Raw genomic sequence first — 25166 nt, 5'->3', positions numbered from 1 at the left:
AAATAAAAAGTTGCTGTATGATTATGATAGTTTTTATTTTTGAATCGTTCTTCTGTCGTGCTTTAGAAGAAAAATCAAAGCTTTTCTTTTTCCAGAAATCGTTTAAGAAGCTTCTAAAGGCTTTTTAGAAAAGTTCTTTTCTTTTTATTTATATCATGACTTATGACTCTAAAATTGTAAGAAAAGAAGAGATTTTCTACAGAATTGACAGCACAGATCTTTTTATTTTTTGTCTCTTTAATTTTACCAGCTCATTCGATTTTTCCACATTCAAAGCTTCATTAATAAAAATACATTACAGAGCTTTCCTCGCTTATCCAAATTATATAGTGCAAAAAAGTTTGTTTAAAAAAAAATTCTACCTCCCCAGCTACTGAGGCACAAAATTTTACTAGAAAATGATAACTTTTGGAGCATATAATTAGAGATTAAGGTTCACCATTAGTTCGTTTATGTATGTATATTCTCTAAATTTCGATACTTTCATTTTGGGTACACAGAGCTTAACTTTTTGCTATATGGAATTATTATAATCCACATGATGATATTTACATATATAGTTTATAAAGTGCGTCATTATTAACATTTATTATATACACACATGCCTATATATGCAGCATTGGGGAGCAATCGCAAATTAACATTATCATTCCATGCCTGAAGGGCATTTAATTAAAATCGCCTGTGTATTAATATCATTAATGTTGCGTATTAAGTTCATAATGTGGGCTGTTGTGCAGATATTAGGTTGCGGTATGTGATTATATATGTACCAATTTACGGTCTTTAGAAGGAAGTTTATTTTTCATTATGTATATAATTTTGAAAAATATAGGGGAGAGCGGGGTTAAAAAAGTCACTTAAGGGTTTAGAAAAAGCTCAAAATATCATATTTCCCAAACAGATAAAGCGAAATGTATTGCTCAATTCTTTAGGAAATTTACTGCTCTACAACTCTTTCTCAGATCATTTTGTTCTATCTAGCTAGTAAATATGATATTTTAAGCTTTTTCCAAACCCTTAAGTGACTTTATTAGCCCCGCCCTCCCCTATATTATTGTGATTAATCACACTTTTGCCTAAACATTCCAACATTCTATTACCCTTTCCCCAACCAACCAAAAAAAAAACGAAGAAGCATTCCCGAGTGCGTTAAGGGTGCGAGGAGGATAAGAAAAAGCATTTCTCTTCTTCTCATGTATAACTTATTGGGATATTGTAAAAGATTTCTTTTCCTTTTTTTCTGTATTATGTATATATTTTTGTCAATGTGCCAAGTTGGAGGAAAAAAAGGCACGAGTGGGGGTTGGGAAAAGAGCTCGAGAAGACGATATTTTTTCAAGTTGATTTATTGCCATTGAAATAAATCACCACATCCTTTCAATATAAGTGTATGTATGGTGCAAAATTGGCGGACATATGAAATATATTATACACCCCGTAAAGTATTTTCCACCCATTGGTGAGGACATTTAGATTATTCCTCCACACTTCAGTGTAAATCACACGAATAAGTACAAAGATTTACTTTCAAATACATAACGACATTTCCTTGCGCCTCCCCCTCATACCCTTAAATCCCAATGGGTTAGGTCCCTTTGGAGTTTATATTACATACCTCCTCTGTACCTTCACACACTATATAATACCAAATCATTCGAAATGTGAGTTTGAGTTTGGGAAGAAGTATTGATTAGAATCCTGATTAATTTAATTGATTTGCATTCTGTATTTTCCCAAGTGATGTGACTTTAATCCAAAGTTCAAAGACATGAAAAGGTGGGCAGAATAAAGATCACCTCGCCACTAATCTATGTGACAATCATTCGTTACAGAAGGGGGTCTATCCTGGTGACACTTATAATAGAGAATCTTTGCACTACACAAATCGCACAGGGTATCACCCCCTTCTGCCCCGAATCCCTCAACCTAAAAAGCTTAAAACACGGAAGGGGGTGCTACAAATCCCACTTTCTATTTCATAAATCATTCCAAAATGGACCGAATAGGAGATTGTGTGTACACAAGAGCAGGAAAGCTTTGGAGCGAATAGAGTTGAGTGGCGGAACATGCAAATTTCGAACCATTTAAATGTATGTAGATTTGATTTCTGTCTCTTTGTGATATGCAATGGTTGGCGCGCGGGGGCGTGGAATGAGGGTATAATGCCGCACAGAAAGGCATAGTACATGTACTCGCATACATATAGCCCTTTTCCTTCTATGTATGTAAAGATTACTTTGTCGCTAAACGAGCTTTTGGATAATGCTTCGCATTGCATTCACCTAAAAAGAGTTCATTAAGTTCTTCGGGGTGGGATGCAGCTTAACAAGCAAAACCCTTTTGATGCACAGCACATATACTGGTAGGTAGTAGAAATGAATGCATCAATTCAAGAATAATTTTATCAAAGAAAAAATTCGATAGGTATACACTATATGTATAGGACTAAAAGAGAAATCTTCTTGGATTAACCCTTGAATGACATTGTGGTAAAGAAGACTTAATTTATAACTACGTATATATAAAAAATCATAATTCGTACATAAATAAGAAAGATCTCGTTATTTTTCTGAAGATTTTATGAGAAGAAATTAAACCTTCCAGACATTTGTTATAAAGGTCTCCACACAGCTATTTTGTTTCGCTATTTTGCATCGCTCTTTCGCTAATTTGTCTCACTATTTCGATATTGAGGTTCACGAAATTGAAGAAATATTATTTCCCGGGAAAAGGAAAGTCAGCAGCGGTAGATTTTCGCAATTCTATTTCAATTTTGTGAGCCTCATTGTTGATTTGGGGCAACAAAACAGCAAAATAGCGACACAAAAAGTCGAAACAAAATAGTTATGCTTTCAAGATAGGAATCAAAATTTAGACATTGTCCCAAATCTGAATTAATCTCTTCAAAATCATAAAAATTAACACTTAAAAAAAATAAGTAATAAATAAAAAAAAATTAAAAAGGAATTAAAAAAAAAGTTTCCCTTTTGCCTTAATTCGTGGAAAACTCCGTAGAAGGTATGAGAGAAAAGTCCCTGTGTTTGAGCTTTTTTGCTCCAACACACAAATTTATATCCAATTGTATGACATGACAAAATAAACTTTCCCCAAAACAACCCCAAAATTGTTTCAAATGCTTTTTTGGTTGATATCTCTCACAATTTGGGTGACACAAAAAGCCATGGGATAGCAAGAAACAAATTAGAATCAATTAAATTAAAGGTGTTTTCATTGCATGTGACGGCCTGAGCGTATAAATCCATATAAACTCCCTTCCACACACACACACCCCATTCAAGCACCCACTTAGCCACCCCCCCCCAAACAACCCGCCCACGTGGAGCATTAGTGTTTATTCCCATGGTATAATCCTTTCATCAATGATGGATTGTTGTTTTTAGCGGCTCATTTGGAAGTGCAATAAATAATTTTCGACATAGTTTATCCTATCTGTCTCACTTTACATTTTAATGACATGATTAATCGCTATGCTGCTCCAAAATATGCTTCCCCATATACCAAATATTATTAAAATATTATATTTATTTCAATAAAATTTCACTGTAATACTAAATTTTCTCGACATATCCATATTTAATTAGTGACACCCATAACAAAGCATACTTCCCATGACAGATACTTGTTTATTCTATTACATTCAATTGATATTAATTTAATACACCGCAGACATGATTTAATGATAAGATAGGGGAGACCGGGGCTAATAAAGTCACTTAAGGGTTTGGAAAAAGCCTAAAATATCATATTTCCTAGCTAGATAGAACAAAATGATCTGAGAAAGAGTTGTAGGGCAGTAAATTTCCTAAAGAAATGAGCTATACATTTCGCTTTATCTATTTGGGAAATATGTATTTTTAGCTTTTTCTAAACACTTAAGTGACTTTTTTAACCCCGGTCTCCCCTAATGTTTGAATGTCATGTAAATATTTAGTGAGAGGAATAAAGTTAAAAGAATTATATTTTTTTTTTCGTATCTTCTATACCTCATCATCAGGCAAAGAAACATTTACACTGCATGAAGAAAAGAAGAATTTAAGAACAAGAGATCGAAACTTTGCGATTCAACTAGAATTTTGGTATTCAGTTCAAATTTCAACTTTTAATTTATTAAAGTTATTAGTTTATTTTATTTAGCAATGTTTTTCTGCAAGTTGTGCAATAAATTAGGAGAAACAATTCTGTCTGACATTAATACAAAATGCAGGTCACATCCTGATATTTGTAAGGAGGAGATGTAGTCAGTATGGTGGTGGTATAGTCTATTGGGTGTAATTGCTACATCGTGTTTCACCCAGAAAACACAAACGATTCAATTAAACAACACCAAAGACATAAATACACTCCCATTCAGGAGGGTATTAATACCCATTTGGGAGTCGGCAGAATCTGCGATAATGGTAAAAAATAAATGAGATAGTAAATGAGTAGAATGACCCTCCGGTTGTAGCGTATATACCGGAACCTTTAGCTTTAATGGCAGAGAAATCATCCTGCTGCTACTCACTGATAGTGAGTTAATATTTTTATATGTATGAACAATTTGCCACCCTACCCCCAAAAGGAAATAAATGGGTCACGGGAGGAGCAAGAAGAAAAAATAACATAATAGTAAATTTGAAATAAAAAAAAAATGTCTGCATTTCTAGTGAATTTATTTTATTCACATTCTTAGCCACATCCAGGAATTTTTTTTCTGCATTTTAATCTCAAAACCGTAAAACTTTGGGATTTATGGATGTTGGTGGGAAAAGTTGGGAAAGCTATGAAGCGATTTTTTTCATTCTAAAATTACTAAAATAAAAAGTACGAAATGGGTTAAAATAAAAGGACCGGATGGATCCATAAGTTGGGTAACATGAGAGTTAAGTATGGTACTTTGAAATGGGATGGGGTTAACGATAAATGTCCCCAAAATTGAAGGTAGTTCTGTGTGAATTTTGGAATAAATTCAAAATTATATCCTTCCGACAGGTGTTGCATTAACATTACCTCATCCACCTGATGGTTATCTCATGATGGTATACTCTTACTCACTCACAGCAATGGATGGGCTACCTATTTCGGAGGTATGGTGGCACGAGGTGGGGGGTGGGAGTGATTAATAAAATATTTTCGTATATCATCCCCCCCGCATCTTATTTTCTCAGAATGTGTGTGGGTGTGTGTAGCATGAGAAGCAACAAATTCCATATTACCCTCACCCAAAAGCTACTTTACGGCATACTGCTGGGGACATAATCGCGTCTGGTATAGATTTAAGTATTTTATGGAGTACAAAATAGACGCATTACGGGCAAATTTTCTCTCCGACTGTGTGCAGCACCCAGAGGCACTAAAAGAAGGAAACATTTTTCGATTTATAAATTATTTATGCCGCGAAGTTGAGTGTCCTCTCCATCACAATGGTGGGATCCCTTCTCCACCCATGTTGTACATTAGTTGGTGTTCCACTTCGTGGCCAACACCAAGTATTGTAATCGTCGGATTTTCCGACCACCTCAGATCGGGCTCAAACTTGGTATGAGCACGTTTCAGACAACCCACATTCCAAAAATGGTGGTGGAAAATTTTTGATCCGGCCGGCCTGCCGGCTGGCCGGTCGCCCAAACTTTGCCTTATAGCTAGAGAACGGTAACAGATAGAGACTTCCGGTTTGAAGTTTTCTATAGAAATGTGGGTGTAAAATTTCATTTTTTCGCATTTTCAAAATTCAAGATGGCCGCCATCCGCCATTTTGAAATACTGTCAACCACTTCCCTTACAGCTAGAGGTCTGAAATTTTAGTATGTTGTAGAGCTCAGTGAGACATTTTCATCGACAATTCATACTTGAAAATCGGTCAAGCGGTTTAGCAAATATGGCGGCCTAAAGCAAAAAGTGTTTTTTCGATATATCTCGAGAACGGCTTGACCGATTTTGACCATCTTGGTATCAAATGAAAGGTATTGAGAAGCCCTACAACTACCTAGAACATTTCAAGTTTCAAAAACATCCGCAAGAGGCGCTAAAAACAAAAACAAAAATTGCCTAACTTTAAGGGGCTATATCTCCCAACATCTGTTATCGTTTTCCTTTAAACTTTGATATGTTGTAGCCTGACTCAATATCTTTCTCCAGTCCGAAAATGAAGAAATTCTATGTCGCCGTTTAGAAGATATAGCCATTTGAAAAATTCTTGAATTTGAAAAGTTCTAAGAGCCATATCTCCTGCACTGCTTGACCGATTTTGCTCATCTTAGTATCAAATTAAAGGTTTTGTAAAACTCTACAACTTTCTAGAACATCAGAAACCTCTAGAACCATTCCTTCGAGACAAAAAATGCCAAAAACTGTTTTGGTAGAACAAAAATCCGCCATTTTGTGTTATGGAGATGACCTTGAAAATTATTGAAATTTATGTCAATTTATAGCCTGTTTTAATACCTTTCCAAAACTAGTCAAGAAATTTCTGTAGGTCTTATAGAACCAAAGATATAACCATTTTTATCCATCAAATTGCCGAATTTTACAAAAAAAATTAACTTTGCCTACTAATACTGCTCACAAATAGTATTACAACGCATAAACAAACTTCTACACGTTGTGGGACACCAACTCTTATAACTGGACGCGTTATGATTGACTTTTCGTTTGTAGTACTTTAAAAATCCTCATTCCTATTCAACCCCTTTTTTTCCCTCCACCACCTCTGCACTCCCATCCTCATTCATACCTCTTGCATTTAATCAGCACTTGAACGTACCCACATTCACCTGCAAAAATATGTCCCAGTGACATTTATGGTTTTCACATATGGAAAAATTTTTCCAGGATGTAGCAAAGTTTTTTTTTCAACGTGCAATATATGTAGCAAAAAAAGCGACCTCACTCTCTGTGTGTGGAAGCTCAAAGAGATGGCATTTTCTCATTCAAGGAAAATGTGAGCTTTTTTGCATAAAACTGTGAGATAAATATATATGCATACACCGTAGACATCATCTAACATTTTTTTTCTCTCATTCAACTCTCCATCCTACTACTACAGCAACATACCCCTAAATCAAGTCTCTTGAGAACTATATTGGAATGTTATCTGAGCTTGTAAGCAAACCTGAAAAGCTCACAAAGTTTTATATGCAAAATTATACTGAAACTTTGGATTTTATATGAGGCATAAAGATGTGAAAACACAAACCACCCCCCTCCACAATCAGGAAAAAATTTTATATTCCTTCCTGTATGTAAATAGATACTGTGAGTGGAAGGAATGTTTTTTCATACTTTGCTTTTTTTCTCTATACTATAGAATATATGATACTATGTTAAAAAAATATAATGTACAGGGGTTCTCATAAAGAATTTGTGAAGTTTTGCTATTCTCCCTTTTATGGGATATACTTATCTATTGCCTTTGCCTTATTTAATTACTCAAATGTTATTTTAATTTATTTGGTTTTCATATAAATACACTGACTTTTTAAACACCATGTGTAATAAAATGAATTTCAATGAATTTATATTATTTTTTAAGTTCTATAGAATTTTAATTTTATTTTATATAGTTTCTCATGTTCCGCGGAAATATAGCGCTAAAAAATACCTTTAGAAAGAGAAATTGAGATTCTATTCAAATGGAAATTCTTTCTCGGAAAATCAGGGTCTATTTTGGATATTTTTTATATAATTTTTAATTAATGCATTCAGAATTTTATTTAAGGACTTGTTAAGTTTAAAAACTTTTAAAATGAATTAAAAATGATTTAGAATTTTTATTTTTATTCGAATTAGCAGGTTTTGACGTTGCTCTCGTAACGTTTGATATTTTTTAATTAAAATTCCTCTTTTATTTTTTTAAAATCTATTTTAGCCTAAAAATAATTTCGTTTTGACCTTTAAAGAAGCAATTAAGTAATCTGAATTGGTTTTAAGACACCCAAACACCATTCCTGGCTACGTCCCTGGTAGGAGGTGCTACCTATTTTGTTAATATAACATTTATTTAAATTATTTCAATATTTTATTTATTTCTTATTGGTTAAAAAAAAACCACAAATAACGTAAGAAATTATTAAAAACCTCAACATATTGCAAGTTGGATACTTAAAGTAAAGTAACCTAAAGCTCTGTGTATACATATTAGAGACCGAAGTCGATGGACTTTTCGTCGACGACGACTTGATGCAAAGTTTGCATCGACTTCGACGACTAAGTCGAGTTAGTCAGTCGAGCATAAGTCGACGACGACTCAACGACTTAGTCGACTTATAGAGGAAAATTACACAAAATTTTTTATACAGAGCATAAAGTTTATAATTAAATATTTTAGCTGTGTTTCTTTCAGACACAGCTTTTGTGTACCGAGCAAAATCGAAAGTCGTCAGATCGGGCTCAAACTTGGGATGAGCACGAATTAGGGTCCCCACATTCCAAAAAACGTATGCGCCAAAAAAAAATTTTCCGGCCGTCCGTCCGTCCGTCCGTCCGTCCGTCCGTCCGTCCGTCCGTCCGGCCGGCCGGAACCTAACGCTAAATTGCAAGAGAACGGTGATAGATAGAGACTTGCGGTAAACGGCAAAGTTTAAATATCGACCGAAAAAAATCCGATTATGAGGTCAAATCCACCCCCACCCACCCCCCCCCGTCCGCCATTTTGAATAACCTCAAAATTTTGTTTTCGCTATATCTCAGCCGCTATTATAGCTAGAGGGCTGAAATTTTGATATGTTGTAGTGGCCATCAGTTTCATTTTAAACATTATTTTTGTGTTCTAAAGTAGTCAATATATACTTCTTTGAGTGTATCAAGAGGTCTATTGAGCTCATTTCACGGCAAGAATTTTCTTATTTTGCGAAAAATTCAATACTTTTGAGGCAGTATTAAGAATTTTCAATTAATTTAAATGTTTAATTTGTTTTTTTTTTATCACATTTTTTTGGAATGTTCAGGAGCTTTTTTTGGATTCTATTTTTTTTACCCTAGAGAATGGCATAATGAAGCTCTGAAAGCTCTAGAAATAGGTTTTTCTTAAATTTGCACAAAACTCCGAAGAGAGTTACAATGAAGCTCATAAGGAAGCTTTTAATAAAAAATATATTTCTGAAAGAATGAGTATGATCATAATATTTATTTAATATGCTTTTAGCCAAATTAAGGAGTACCAAATTTTGTATGGGAAGAGTTATTCGATGAAACAATCAAATTTCGCATAATTAAAAAAAAAATAATAAAAATAATAAGATATTCTGGATTTTGTCGGCAGACAAAATCCTGGTTATAATAAGATATTCTGGATTTTGTCGGCAGACAAAATCCTGGTTATAATAAGATATTCTGGATTTTGTCGGCAGACAAAATCCAGGTTATATTAAGATATTCTGGATTTTGTCGGCAGACAAAATCCTGGTTATAATAAAATATTCTGGATTTTGTCGGCAGACAAAATCCTGGTTATAATAAGATATTCTGGATTTTGTCGGCAGACAAAATCCAGGTTATATTAAGATATTCTGGATTTTGTCGGCAGACAAAATCCTGGTTATAATAAAATATTCTGGATTTTGTCGGCAGACAAAATCCTGGTTATAATAAGATATTCTGGATTTTGTCGGCAGACAAAATCCTGGTTATAATAAGATATTCTGGATTTAGTCGGCAGACAAAATCCTGGTTATAATAAGATATTCTGGATTTTGTCGGCAGACAAAATCCTGGTTATAATAAGATATTCTGGATTTTGTCGGCAGACAAAATCCTGGTTATAATAAGATATTCTGGATTTTGTCGGCAGACAAAATCCTGGTTATAATAAGATATTCTGGATTTTGTCGGCAGACAAAATCCAGGTTATATTAAGATAATCTGGATTTTGTCGGCAGACAAAATCCTGGTTATAATAAAATATTCTGGATTTTGTCGGCAGACAAAATCCTGGTTATAATAAGATATTCTGGATTTTGTCGGCAGACAAAATCCTGGTTATAATAAGATATTCTGGATTTAGTCGGCAGACAAAATCCTGGTTATAATAAGATATTCTGGATTTTGTCGGCAGACAAAATCCAGGTTATATTAAGATATTCTGGATTTTGTCGGCAGACAAAATCCTGGTTATAATAAAATATTCTGGATTTTGTCGGCAGACAAAATCCTGGTTATAATAAGATATTCTGGATTTTGTCGGCAGACAAAATCCAGGTTATATTAAGATATTCTGGATTTTGTCGGCAGACAAAATCCAGGTTATATTAAGATATTCTGGATTTTGTCGGCAGACAAAATCCTGGTTATATTAAGATATTCTGGATTTTGTCGGCAGACAAAATCCTGGTTATAATAAGATATTCTGGATTTTGTCGGCAGACAAAATCCTGGTTATAATAAGATATTCTGGATTTTGTCGGCAGACAAAATCCTGGTTATAATAAGATATTCTGGATTTTGTCGGCAGACAAAATCCTGGTTATATTAAGATATTCTGGATTTTGTCGGCAGACAAAATCCAGGTTATATTAAGATATTCTGGATTTTGTCGGCAGACAAAATCCAGGTTATATTAAGATATTCTGGATTTTGTCGGCAGACAAAATCCAGGTTATATTAAGATATTCTGGATTTTGTCGGTAGACAAAATCCTGGTAATAATAAGATATTCTGGATTTTGTCGGCAGACTGTCTGCCGACAAAATCCTGGTTATATCAGGATATTTTTATAAAACCTGGATATAACCAGGATTTTGTCGGCAGACAGTCGCAGACAGACCTGGATTTTGTCGGCAGACTGTCTACCGACAAAATCCTGGTATATCAGGATATTTTTATAAAACCTGTTGGCGGATTCAGCACGCGTCAAGCTTTGTCGGTACTCTATATCGGTAGTACCGATATAGGGTATTTGTGCATTTAAAAGTCTATGTCGGTATTTTCATACCGACATAGCGTGACGCGTCACGCTATGTCGGGATTTTATGTCGGTACCAATTAGAGACCGAAGTCGATGGACTTTTCGTCGACGACGACTTGATGCAAAGTTTGCATCGACTTCGACGGTCCTGAACATATTATACAAGGAGTGCCAACCCCAAGATGTTTTGTTGTTGTTCTATTAAATTATAAGAGTTTTTCTCATAAAAATATCAATTCTTGATTTTGTTAAAGAACGTCTCACCAATGGAGTCGTCAAAAAAGTCAAACGTTCAAAATATTTAGAATATTCAGCTAAATAAGTATACATAGAGGGTGAAATTCACTACTAAGTCGGGCTTAAAAATTTAAGTCGGTCTTAAGGTTTAAGTCAGTTTTTTAACAAATTCTTAAAAATTTTAAGACCAACTTAAAAATTTTAAGTCAGACCTGACTTAAAACCTTAAAACCGACTCAAAAACCGATTTAAATTTTTAAGCCCGACTGAGTAGTGCATTTTACCCAGAGTTATTTAACCCCTTAAGAACCAAGGACCAATGGGACGTTTTCGCTATACACTTTGTTTGTGAAAATGTCCAATTCTGGCTAGTTAATTTTTATTTTTTTGTTCCACCCACTGGATTCCTTATTATTCATAAGGGGTTAATCCTTAAAGGTATTACCCCTTTACCCATAGTAAGGTCTTTACATACATAGCTAGAATTAAACTGGCCAAAAAGCTGAATTATGAAAATTGACTAAAAATCCATTAATTAGGGTGAAATTCCCTGAGTCAGGTTTAAGTTTTTAAAGTCAGTATTATTTTAGTTTTTAATCAAAATTATTAGTTTCATAAGCTACATAGGATTGAATTTTTAAGGTCAGCATTTTTACGTAAGATTTAGGTTTTTTTTAAAGTCAGTCGCAAGGTTTTTAGGTACAAAAAAAGATTTTTGAGTTTGAATTGAGTTTTTTATGACAGATTTACTTTTAGTGAATTTCACCTTGAATTTCTTAAGATTGCAGAAATCAGTCTAATTGTATTGCGAAACATTTACTTTAAAAAGATGAACTTGTGTTAATTATAAAGAATCGGAGTTGTACTAAAAATAATTAAAATAATATTGAATTTTGATTGCTGTATTTCTAACTACCTTGAATAACTAGCGCTCAATTAAATATTATTTTAACACATTTAGAGTGAAACTCCAGTTCAAATATTTTACAGAAGTTGTAACGTTTCTTTGTTAGAAAAGGATTTTAAGAAAGATTGTTTCTTCGTCAACTGTTACGCGTTTGGCATTAACTTTTTATAAAATAAGTTGAAAAGAAAAAAAAAATATTTTCTCTTCAAAGTGCACTTTGCGCTTAAAATTAACTTATTATAAAAAAGTTTTTTTAGAGGTAAATTGTATTTTTAAATCATAAGAAATTTTGAGGTTTTTCATAAATTAAAAAACTAAAAATGATCAAATTATTATTATTTTTTGAGCACTAGTCGACTTTGAGTCGACTTGAGATCGACTACGACGACTTACGACTAGTCGACAAAATTGATCAACGACGACGACTCAAGAAAATCCATCGACTAGTCACTAGTCGCGACTTCAACTCGACTAACTTCGGTCTCTAATACATATATGCTCTGGGATCACTCACTATATGTATGTAAGATATATCCTGTATTCCTTAACTTTATATTACGTTGTTTCCTATGTTATAAAGAGGAATATGATTACATGCATACACTCTTAAAAAAAAATTGGTCAAATTGACCAAATCAATCTGTCATATGGCATTTTAGCCAAATTATTTCAGTTTTTATAACCGATTCATTAGGTTATATTGACTGAAGTTGAACAATGAAAGAAAGAAACACCAATGTAAATGGTTAAAATGACTGAACCATTTAGTAAAAATGACTGAAGTCATTTGGTCACAAAACAGCGAAAGTCAAAAGAACAGAAGTTGTTTGGTTAAAATAACAGAATGAAATAGTCAAGAAAGTTGAAGTTATTCAGTGAATTAATATTATAGGCAAATTGGAACAGCTAATTTAGCAAAAGTTAATCAGTTACCATAACAGAAGTCATTCAGTGTCAGGAAAAAATGCGAATTTGAATCGTCAAAAAAGTTGAAGTTATTCAGTGAATTAATGCTATAAACAAATTGAAACAGTTAATTTAACAAAAGAGTAATCAGTTACAATAACAGAAGTTATTTAGTGTCAGGAAAAAATGCTAATTTAAATCGTCAAAAAAGCTGAAGTTAATCAGTAAATTAATATTATAGGCAAAATGGAACAGCAAATTTAGCAGAAGTTAATCAGTTACAATAGCAGAAGTTATTCGGTTTCATGAAAAATAACCAATTCAAATTTTTAAAAAGGCTGAAGCTATTTGGTTATCGAATACTGTACCAAACTGAAACAGCCAATTTAGCAGAAGTTAATCAGTTACAATAGCAGAAGTTATTCGGTTTCATGAAAAATAACCAATTCAAATTTTTAAAAAGGCTGAAGCTATTTGGTTATCGAATACTGTACCAAACTGAAACAGCCAATTTAGCAGAAGTTATTCGGTTTCATGAAAAATAACCAATTCAAATTTTTTAAAAAAGCTGAAGCTATTTGGTTATCGGATACTGTACCAAACTGGACCAGCTAATTTAGCAGAAGTTAATCAGTTACAATAGCAGAAGTTATTCGGTTTCATGAAAAATAACCAATTCAAATTTTTAAAAAAGCTGAAGCTATTTAGTTATCGGATACTGTACCAAACTGAAACAGCCAATTTAGCAGAAGTTAATCAGTTACAATAGCAGAAGTTATTCGGTTTCATGAAAAATAACCAATTCAAATTTTTGAAAAAGCTGAAGCTATTTAGTTATCGGATACTGTACCAAACTGAAACAGCCAATTTAGCAGAAGTTAATCAGTTACAATAGCAGAAGTTATTCAGTTTCATGAAAAATAACCAATTCAAATTTTTTAAAAAAGCTGAAGCTATTTGGTTATCGGATACTGTACCAAACTGGACCAGCTAATTTAGCAGAAGTTAATCAGTTACAATAGCAGAAGTTATTCGGTCTCATGAAAAATAAACAATTCAAATTTTTAAAAAAGCTGAAGCTATTTAGTTATCGGATACTGTACCAAACTGAAACAGCCAATTTAGCAGAAGTTAATCAGTTACAATAGCAGAAGTTATTCAGTTTCATGAAAAATAACCAATTCAAATTTTTAAAAAAGCTGAAGCTATTTAGTTATCGGATACTGTACCAAACTGAAACAGCCAATTTAGCAGAAGTTAATCAGTTACAATAGCAGAAGTTATTCAGTTTCATGAAAAATAACCAATTCAAATTTTTTAAAAAAGCTGAAGCTATTTGGTTATCGGATATTGCAGTAAACTGAAACAGCTAATTTAGCAGAAGTTAATCAATTACAATAACAGAAGCTATTCAGTTTCATAAAAAAAAGCTAATTTTATTAGTCATAAGAGAAAAAATTATTCAGTGAGTGAAAAGTGATGAAGATTCAAAATGGTCAGAAGAACAGAAATGATACAATGACAACATAATTCTGCGATATCTTTTCATATGTTCTCATTTTTTTTACTGTCGTAGTTTGTCAACCAACTGAACGGTTTAAAATATCCTAAAATGTCACAAATTATTTAGTGACACAATAATAATGCATAATAAAAAAAAAACACAGGAGTTAATTGGTTAAAATAACAAAAATTATTCAAAAAATAATAATAAAGCAGAATAAAATTGTTAAAAAAGGAATTTGAAATTGTCAAAAACAGAGAAATTATTCAGTCAAAGTTAATAAAGTAACCCATGTTATTGAAGTTATTTGGTCAAAAGAACAAAAGTCGTTTGGTTAAAAGACAATAAAAGCTGAATAGAATTATTAAAAAGGCCAAAAAAAATTGTCAAAAATACCGAAATTCTTTGGTCAAAGGTCATGAAGCAACTCAGGTAACAGAATTTATTTGGTCGAAAAAACAAAGTCATTTGGTTAAAAGACAATAAAAGCTGAATAAAATTATTAAAAAGGCCAAAAAAAATTGTCAAAAATACAGAAATTCTTCGGTCAAAGGTCATGAAGCAACTCAAGTAACAGAATTTATTTGGTCGAAATAACAAAGTCATTTGGTTAAAAGACAACAAAGCTGAATCAAATTATTAAAAAGGCCAAAAAAAATTGTCAAAAATACAGAAATTCTTCGGTCAAAGGTCATGAAGTAAATCAAGTAACTGAAGTTATTTGATCAAAATAACAAAAGTCATTTGGTTAAAAGACAACAAAGCTGAATCAAATTATTAAAAAAGCAATTTAAAATTGTCAGAAACACAAGTTACTCTGTCAAAGTTAGTAAAGTATCCCAAGTTATTTTGGCAAATGAGCTTTTATTATTTTGACTGCCTAATTTTGCTATATTTACTAATTAACATCAGTATTTAATATATTAAATTATTAACAAAATGACAGAAATGATTCTGTCATTGGTTAATGAGTTATTAGCTGAAGTAAAAAGGTTAAATACTTTGGCGTGTTCTGGAAAATTCCATTCCTCAACCGAAGCATTCAGTTAAAGCAGATTGACGGAAGTTTTTGACAGCGTTCTGTTTTCTCCTGATTTCTTTGTAATTATGGAGTGAAAAACTGTGAAAAAATAGTGTAAAAGTAATGAAAATCCTTCATGAGTGATTATTTAAGAGTTTTCAAGTGCTATTGTAATGAAATTAGCAAGTTTTAGCACTAAAATTGAGATATTGCGTTGTGAGTGAAAAAAAAAACGAAGCCATTTTGTTTTCCTTTGTGAGTACGTTGACTGAAATGATTGGTTAAATCCGAATGGGTGAGTGGTACAAATATATTATATATATTCGTTTTTCTACAAATCAAACAAGTTTTGACATGTCATTCAGTCACTGAGCATTTCTTTTATTTGAATTAATTAATTCTGTTATAATATTATATAAATGAAAAACTTTTCCTTTTCTGATCAATTATATTTTCTTTTTTGACTATTTGATTCGGTTTTTTTTTGTCTTTAAACCAAACAACTTTTGTTATTTTAACCAAATAACTTCAGTTACTTGGGCTACCTTATTAACTTTGACTGGAAAATTTCTGTGTTTTTGACAATTTCAAATTGCTTTTTTAATAATTTTATTCAGCTTTATTATCTTTTGTCTACCAAATTGTTTACCGAATGCTATTTTATATTTTCCTTTTTTCACTTCTTTAACTTGCAATCATCGTTAATAGAGATATGTTAGTTTGGTTAATGATGTGTTTAGCTGAAGTAAAAAGGTTAAATACTTTGGCGTGTTCTGGAAAATTCCATTCCTCAACCGAAGCATTCAGTTAAAGCAGATTGATGGAAGTTTTTGACAGCGTTCTGTTTTCTCCTGATTTCTTTGTAATTATGGAGTGAAAAACTGTGAAAAAATAGTGTAAAAGTAATGAAAATCCTTCATGAGTGATTATTTAAGAGTTTTCAAGTGCTATTGTAATGAAATTAGCAAGTTTTAGCACTAAAATTGAGATATTGCGTTGTGAGTGAAAAAATGAAGCCATTTTGTTTTCCTTTGTGAGTACGTTGACTGAAATGATTAGTTAAATCCGAATGGGTGAGTGGTGCAAATATATTATATATATTCGTTTTTCTACAAATCAAACAAGTTTTGACATGTCATTCAGTCACTGAGCATTTCTTTTATTTGAATTAATTAATTCTGTTATAATATTATATAAATGAAAAACTTTTCCTTTTCTGATCAATTATATTTTCTTTTTTGACTATTTGATTCGGTTTTTTTTTGTCTTTAAACCAAACAACTTTTGTTATTTTAACCAAATAACTTCAGTTACTTGGGCTACCTTATTAACTTTGACTGGAAAATTTTTGTGTTTTTTACAATTTCAAATTGCTTTTTCAATAATTTTATTCAGCTTTATTGTCTTTTAACCAAACAACTTTTGTTATTTTAACCAAATAACTTCAGTTACTTGGGCTACCTTATTAACTTTGACTGGAAAATTTTTGTGTTTTTTACAATTTCAAATTGCTTTTTCAATAATTTTATTCAGCTTTATTGTCTTTTAACCAAACAACTTTTGTTATTTTAACCAAATAACTTCAGTTACTTGGGCTACCTTATAAACTTTGACTGGAAAATGTCTGTGTTTTTGACAATTTCAAATTGCTTTTTTAATAATTTTATTCAGCTTTATTATCTTTTAATCAAAGGACTTTTGTTCTTTTGACCAAATAATTTCTGTTACTTGAATTGCTTCGTGAATTTTGACCGCAGAGTTTCTATATTTTAGCTGTGTTTCTTTCAGACACAGCTTTTTGTGTACCGAGCAAAATCGAAAGTCGTCAGATCGGGCTCAAACTTGGGATGAGCACAAATTAGGGTCCCCACATTCCAAAAAACGTATGCGCCAAAAAAAAATTTTTCCGGCCGGCCGGCCGTCTGCAGTATAACACTAAATTGCGAGGGAACTGTGATAGATAGAGACTTGCGGTAAACCTATAAACCAATACCTATAAACCGGTTTTGCCTATATCTCAGATATCTAAAAATCTGAAATTTTGATATGTTGTAGGGGACATCAAGCTCTCAACATACCCTACAACTCTCTAGAACATCCGAAGTTTCAAAAGTGACCGCTAGAGGGCCAAAAAACGAAAACAAAATTTTCGATGAGTTTTCGATGAATATCTCGAAAACGGCGACATATTGTTACGATTTTTGGGAGAAATAAAATTACCGGAAATAAACAAACGGTTATTATGAATTCAAATGAAACGAAACACAGCGAAATGCCGAAAGAGATTAAGATGAAGAAGAAGAAGATAGGACCCATCAAAAATATGTTTCGAGGTCGGTCGGCAGCTAAAATTTTGTCCGCAGTTTATTTTTTCATTCGGGTGGATTTATCTCGCTTTGGGAGCGTTCGGCGTGGGTGCAGAAAATTTCCGCGGTTTTCTTCAAAAATTCGTCAATTTGAGACTTTGTGGTTTGAGAGTGCAAAAATGATGGAAAATTCACGCAGAAGAGATGCGGTAAGTAATTTTACGATTTTCTTAATTAATTTGGGTAATTTTATCTTTTTGATCCTACTAGATTTCAAAAATATCTTTTGTGGAATGTTTTAGTAGCATCAGATTGATGAAATTGATAGAAAACAATAAGAAAAAATTAATTATTTTGATCTAAAAGTTCTTCATTGCAAAAAAAGAGCCCGAAATTGATTTTTCTTTTTTTTTTTTAAATTAATTTTCTCAAGATAAAAAAACAAAAACTTTTGTAAACAAGAAAAAAAAGAACAATTTATCAATTTTTTTCTATATTTCAGATCGTTTTTGGAACACAATCAGTGCCCAGGATGACCAGTCCGGAAGCAATACCCGGATGCCCTATTCAGGAAGTCCTGCCCGGACCCCTACCCGGATGGCCTGCCTGAATGCTCTACCCGGATGCCCTGCCCGCTTCTGCTTTAATTTTTGACAACATTCCAAAATGCGGAAATGTATGTTAATTCTTCTGATTCGTATTTTTTCAAAAAATTCATTATTATTCTAAACTTTTTTTTCCATATTTTAGATCCGTTTGAAGCACAAAACTGTCCGTGCCTGGCTTCAGTCCTCAATTTCTGGGATCCGGTCTTACACAACTTTATGCAACATAATTTTCCGGAAATGGAAGGTGAGAAAGATGAAAAAATATTTAGAATACTTTTTCCTAAGATTTTCTTTTATTTTTTAAAGTCCCGGAAGTCACAAAGGTGAAGAGGAGAGATCATCTGAAAAGCGGCCCAGCATCGAAGGAGACAGAAGGAGAAGGAAAAGGCAACGCCGGATATATTTTTTTGTAAATTTTAAAAATATTAAATAAATCTATATAATAAAGAAAGGTCTGTTTGTTGGTAATCTTCCGTCGTGTTCGGCTATACAAATCTACACCGTTTGACCGATTGCGATGAAATTTGGTACAGAGGCTCCTTATATCAGGCGATTTCGAGTGGCCGTATCCATTTTCCCCCCAAAGCCCCCCTGCAGGTAGCCCCCATATAAAAGTCATGCATTTTTTGCGAATTTTTAAATTTGGCGCCGGAAATGTTGCTTGAAAATGATTTCTTCTCTTTGCAAATTTTTTTCTTTGGGTTTAATGAGTGGCCCTATTTTTTTTTTACTTATAAACCATCACAATTTTTTCTCCAAAATTTGCGCGAAGCGCAACAAGTCCCCGCGAATAATAATAATAATTTGCAAAAAAAACGCTTTTTTTTAAAATTCAAAACGAATTTCAACAGTATAACAGATTGATGAATTTTTTCAGAAAACTGCGGAAATATTCTGCAGAAAAAGTGTCCCAGCGCCATACAAAATTTCTAAAGAATTTCTAAAGAACACGTGTTCAGAATACCTTTAGTGCTTTCGAATTTTTCTGCAGAAATTCGGCAGCTAATTTTTGATGGGGAGGAGAGGTCATAACCTCAAAGTTTTACCCCCAAAACCTTATATAAGTGCGGGAAGTGACTGCAGAAATGCCTCGGATTCCATGAGCTCCACACTAAGAAGAAGAGGAGCTGTTGGTAGCCAGCCACCTAGAAGGCAGAAGAAACACCCCGGTTCCATGAGCCCCCAGTCTGAGAGGAGCGTTTGTAGCAGTGTCGAGCCAGGAAGGATGTCAATTGACTTAAGTCACACCGGGATCCAGGGCGTGAGGAGAGATCTCACAAAATCCCCAATCACCCGAAAATCTGTCGGAGAATCTAGTGGGCCCGAATCGAAGGATGTCTTGGATGATGATCTACCATATTGGAGTCATTTATCGTCCACTTCCTGCCCAGTGCCTCGCTCCAGGGAGGCTCATCCCCATCAGGAGCCACGAGGTCGTACCCGGATAGACCAAGCTTTGGTCATCTCCCACACTGGTGAAGAAATCAATGCCCACTGCTGCATCCCAAGGAGATTCATCACGAAGTGATTCACGGCGGAACAATAGATCCGGAAGGTAGCTCCATTGCTTTTCCGGAGGCTGCCCTAACTCTTACCTGGGATTAATCTTCAGAATTTATGCCACACTTATTCTTAAAAATAAATAGATGTTCCTGAGGTGACCTATGCTGTTTTTCTTCCCCCCCCTCTCTCTTCTAGGCTCTCGGGGAATCTCATTCTTTGGGGCTACTTTAAAGCCGAATATGATAAGGGTAAATTTCGTCACAAAAAAATTTTATTTTTTAAATTTTTTGATATATTGTAGCTGACTATATTATCTAGGCTCCATGCCAAAAATGCAGAAAATCTATGGATCCGTTCTCGAGATATAGCCTTCCAAAGTTGGCATGTCATATCTCGGGTTCTACAAGTCCGATCTTGATCAACTCAAGCGCAAATGAAAGGTTTCGTGAAACTCTACAAATGTCTAGAACATTGCAACTTCGAGAAATTACCGCAAGAGACGCTAAAATCGAAAACAAAACTTTCGAAAATTTCGAACTCGAATTTTTTGAAAATGGCGACATAATTTTTTTCGTTTTTCGATATGTTATAGCTGACTTCAAGACATGACTTTTCAACTTTTCCCGACTTTACACGTATTTAAATTAATTCGCGTTCTAAGTTTGCTCTCACAAAATTGGTACACTGAAAGAAACACAGCTCTCGTAAGCTTGGTCAGCTTACCAGTACATTTCCTAATTTTCTTTACACGATCTTGAAGTAATAAAACTCCCCTATACACCAATGTAGAATTCATCACGAAATATGAATAGATTTTAATTCTATGACGATTGAAAAAAGTCGAATTGGCTACTTTTGTCAGCAAAATCCTCCAAGGGTTAAAAAGATTTACTGAGATTTTGGTCCAAATATAACAGGGGTATTTTTCCGAACAACTGTGGCCTTGTCCGTTCCTTGGCCTTTGAGCGCAGAAGCACAGGAATTTGACTTCAAATCCCAGAGGCTCCTGGCAGGTAGAAGCGAATCCAGAATATTCGGAATCAAACCTTTTTCCATATTCTAAAACAGACTGCTTTTTAATCTATGGAAATGTCTCATGTGGTCTTTCAAAACATAATTCACAAAAAATTCAATATTTTTCCACATAAAATATCCTGAAACAAATCCAAATACTCAAATTCATGTAGAATAATCGTCAATATGGTCTATACGTTGACGCTAAATAATATTTCTATGGATAAAAAACTCACAAAAAAATTGAAAAGGCACATCGACAGGTCCTTACAAATCATATGATTTTGTAAAAAAAATCTTACAAGTAATAAGAAAATTTTCAGCCAGAATACCAAAATCTTTCCTTTTCTATTATGGCGTAAAATGTGTCTCGGCTACTTGGTCTAGATGTAAAACTTTTTAGACCTTAAAATTTTAGAAGCTTTTTGTGAAAATGTCAAAAAACCTTGTAACTCACGAATTGTAAGAAACGAAAAAAAAATATTTTTGCTAGAATCTACCTCATTTGCAAATAAATAACTTGTGTGGGAGAAAAAATCGGGCGCAGTCTTAATAACTTTTGTTTTTTTTTATTAATTCCATTTTCTTTTTTGACTATTTAATTCAACTTTTTATATCTTTTAATCAAATGATTTAGTTATTTCGACCAAATAAATTCTGTTACTTGAGTTGCTTTATGACCTTTGACCGAAGAATTTCTGTATTTTTGACAATTTTTATTGGCCTTTTTAATAATTTTATTCAGCTTTTATTGTCTTTTAACCAAATGACTTTGGTTTTTCGACCAAATAAATTCTGTTACTTGAGTTGCTTTATGACCTTTGACCGAAGAATTTCTGTATTTTTGACAATTTTTTTTGGCCTTTTTAATAATTCTATTCAGCTTTTATTGTCTTTTAACCAAATGACTTTGTTATTTCAAACAAATAAATTCTGTTACTTGAGTTGCTTCATGACCTTTGACCGAAGAATTTCTGTATTTTTGACAATTTTTTTTGGCCTTTTTAATAATTTTATTCAGCTTTTATTGTCTTTTAACAAAATGACTTTGGTTTTTCGACCAAATAAATTCTGTTACTTGAGTTGCTTTATGACTTTTGACTGAATAATTTCTGTATTTTTGACAATTTTTTTTGGCCTTTTTAATAATTTTATTCAGCTTTTATTGTCTTTTAACCAAATGACTTTGGTTTTTCGACCAAATAAATTCTGTTACTTGAGTTGCTTTATGACCTTTGACCGAAGAATTTCTGTATTTTTGACAATTTTTTTTGGCCTTTTTAATAATTCTATTCAGCTTTTATTGTCTTTTAACAAAATAACTTTGTTATTTCGACCAAATAAATTCTGTTACTTGAGTTGCTTTATGACCTTTGACCGAAGAATTTCTGTATTTTTGACAATTTTTTGTGGCCTTTTTAATAATTTTATTCAGCTTTTATTGTCTTTTAACAAAATAACTTTGTTATTTCGACCAAATAAATTCTGTTACTTGAGTTGCTTTATGACCTTTGACCGAAGAATTTCTGTATTTTTGACAATTTTTTTTGGCCTTTTTAATAATTTTATTCAGCTTTTATTGTCTTTTAACAAAATAACTTTGTTATTTCAAACAAATAAATTCTGTTACTTGAGTTGCTTTATGACCTTTGACCGAAGAATTTCTGTATTTTTGACAATTTTTATTGGCCTTTTTAATAATTTTATTCAGCTTTTATTGTCTTTTAACCAAATGACTTTGTTATTTCAAACAAATAAATTCTGTTACTTGAGTTGCTTTATGACCTTTGACCGAAGAATTTCTGTATTTTTGACAATTTTTTGTGGCCTTTTTAATAATTTTATTCAGCTTTTATTGTCTTTTAACAAAATAACTTTGTTATTTCGACCAAATAAATTCTGTTACTTGAGTTGCTTTATGACCTTTGACCGAAGAATTTCTGTATTTTTGACAATTTTTTTTTGGCCTTTTTAATAATTTTATTCAGCTTTTATTGTCTTTTAACCAAATGACTTTGGTTTTTCGACCAAATAACTTCAGTTACTTGATTTACTTCATGACTTTTGACTGAATAATTTCTGTATTTTTGACAATTTTTTTTGGCCTTTTTAATAATTTTATTCAGCTTTTATTGTCTTTTAACCAAATGACTTTGGTTTTTCGACCAAATAAATTCTGTTACTTGAGTTACTTCATGACTTTTGACTGAATAATTTCAGTATTTTTGACAATTTTTTTTGGCCTTTTTAATAATTTTATTCAGCTTTTATTGTCTTTTAACCAAATGACTTTGGTTTTTCGACCAAATAAATTCTGTTACTTGATTTACTTCATGACTTTTGACCGAAGAATTTCTGTATTTTTGACAATTTTTTTTGGCCTTTTTAATAATTTTATTCAGCTTTTATTGTCTTTTAACCAAATGACTTTGGTTTTTCGACCAAATAAATTCTGTTACTTGAGTTACTTCATGACTTTTGACTGAATAATTTCTGTATTTTTGACAATTTTTTTTGGCCTTTTTAATAATTTTATTCAGCTTTTATTGTCTTTTAACCAAATGACTTTGGTTTTTCGAAGTACTCTGCGTTGATACCACTGCTTTACTTCATGACCTTTGACCGAAGAATTTCTGTATTTTTGACAATTTTTTTTGGCCTTTTTAATAATTTTATTCAGCTTTTATTGTCTTTTAACCAAATGACTTTGGTTTTTCGACCAAATAAATTCTGTTACTTGAGTTACTTCATGACTTTTGACTGAATAATTTCTGTATTTTTGACAATTTTTTTTTGCCTTTTTAATAATTTTATTCAGCTTTTATTGTCTTTTAACCAAATGACTTTGGTTTTTCGACCAAATAAATTCTGTTACTTGAGTTACTTCATGACTTTTGACTGAATAATTTCTGTATTTTTGACAATTTTTTTTGGCCTTTTTAATAATTTTATTCAGCTTTTATTGTCTTTTAACCAAAGGACTTTGGTTTTTCGACCAAATAACTTCAGTTACTTGATTTACTTCATGACTTTTGACCGAAGAATTTCTGTATTTTTGACAATTTTTTTTGGCCTTTTTAATAATTTTATTCAGCTTTTATTGTCTTTTAACCAAATAACTTTGTTATTTCGACCAAATAAATTCTGTTACTTGAGTTGCTTTATGACCTTTGACCGAAGAATTTCTGTATTTTTGACAATTTTTTTTGGCCTTTTTAATAATTTTATTCAGCTTTTATTGTCTTTTAACCAAATGACTTTTGTTATTTTGATCAAATAACTTCAGTTACTTGATTTACTTCATGACTTTTGACCGAAGAATTTCTGTATTTTTGACAATTTTTTTTGGCCTTTTTAATAATTTTATTCAGCTTTTATTGTCTTTTAACAAAATAACTTTGTTATTTCGACCAAATAAATTCTGTTACTTGAGTTGCTTTATGACCTTTGACCGAAGAATTTCTGTATTTTTGACAATTTTTTTTGGCCTTTTTAATAATTTTATTCAGCTTTTATTGTCTTTTAACAAAATAACTTTGTTATTTCAAACAAATAAATTCTGTTACTTGAGTTGCTTTATGACCTTTGACCGAAGAATTTCTGTATTTTTGACAATTTTTATTGGCCTTTTTAATAATTTTATTCAGCTTTTATTGTCTTTTAACCAAATGACTTTGGTTTTTCGACCAAATAAATTCTGTTACTTGAGTTACTTCATGACTTTTGACTGAATAATTTCTGTATTTTTGACAATTTTTTTTGGCCTTTTTAATAATTTTATTCAGCTTTTATTGTCTTTTAACCAAAGGACTTTGGTTTTTCGACCAAATAACTTCAGTTACTTGATTTACTTCATGACTTTTGACCGAAGAATTTCTGTATTTTTGACAATTTTTTTTGGCCTTTTTAATAATTTTATTCAGCTTTTATTGTCTTTTAACCAAATGACTTTGGTTTTTCGACCAAATAAATTCTGTTACTTGAGTTACTTCATGACTTTTGACCGAAGAATTTCTGTATTTTTGACAATTTTTTTTGGCCTTTTTAATAATTTTATTCAGCTTTTATTGTCTTTTAACAAAATAACTTTGTTATTTCGACCAAATAAATTCTGTTACTTGAGTTGCTTTATGACCTTTGACCGAAGAATTTCTGTATTTTTGACAATTTTTTTTGGCCTTTTTAATAATTTTATTCAGCTTTTATTGTCTTTTAACAAAATAACTTTGTTATTTCAAACAAATAAATTCTGTTACT

The 25166-nt window shown here is 32.2% G+C and overlaps 2 protein-coding genes across 3 annotated transcripts in view; one reads left to right on the top strand and one right to left on the bottom strand.

Annotated features, from left to right (window-relative positions):
• LOC129787983 (protein Peter pan) overlaps positions 1-23514 on the bottom strand; it is a 1185971-nt gene extending 1162457 nt beyond the window's left edge. Inside the window, exon 1 of the mRNA XM_055823912.1 lies at positions 23494-23514. The gene's annotated coding sequence lies outside the window, so the exon portion shown is untranslated. The remainder of the gene's footprint in view (positions 1-23493) is intronic.
• LOC129787980 (L-dopachrome tautomerase yellow-f2-like) overlaps positions 1-23514 on the top strand; it is a 1067766-nt gene extending 1044252 nt beyond the window's left edge. For both annotated transcript variants that reach the window (XM_055823903.1, XM_055823901.1), the window contains exon 3: positions 23491-23514. The gene's annotated coding sequence lies outside the window, so the exon portion shown is untranslated. The remainder of the gene's footprint in view (positions 1-23490) is intronic.
• Positions 23515-25166: the final 1652 nt, after the last annotated feature.

The sequence above is a fragment of the Lutzomyia longipalpis genome, chromosome 1, assembly GCF_024334085.1.
Source record: "Lutzomyia longipalpis isolate SR_M1_2022 chromosome 1, ASM2433408v1".
Classification (NCBI taxonomy): domain Eukaryota; kingdom Metazoa; phylum Arthropoda; class Insecta; order Diptera; family Psychodidae; genus Lutzomyia; species Lutzomyia longipalpis.
This window is presented reverse-complemented; position numbering and strand designations above follow the sequence as displayed.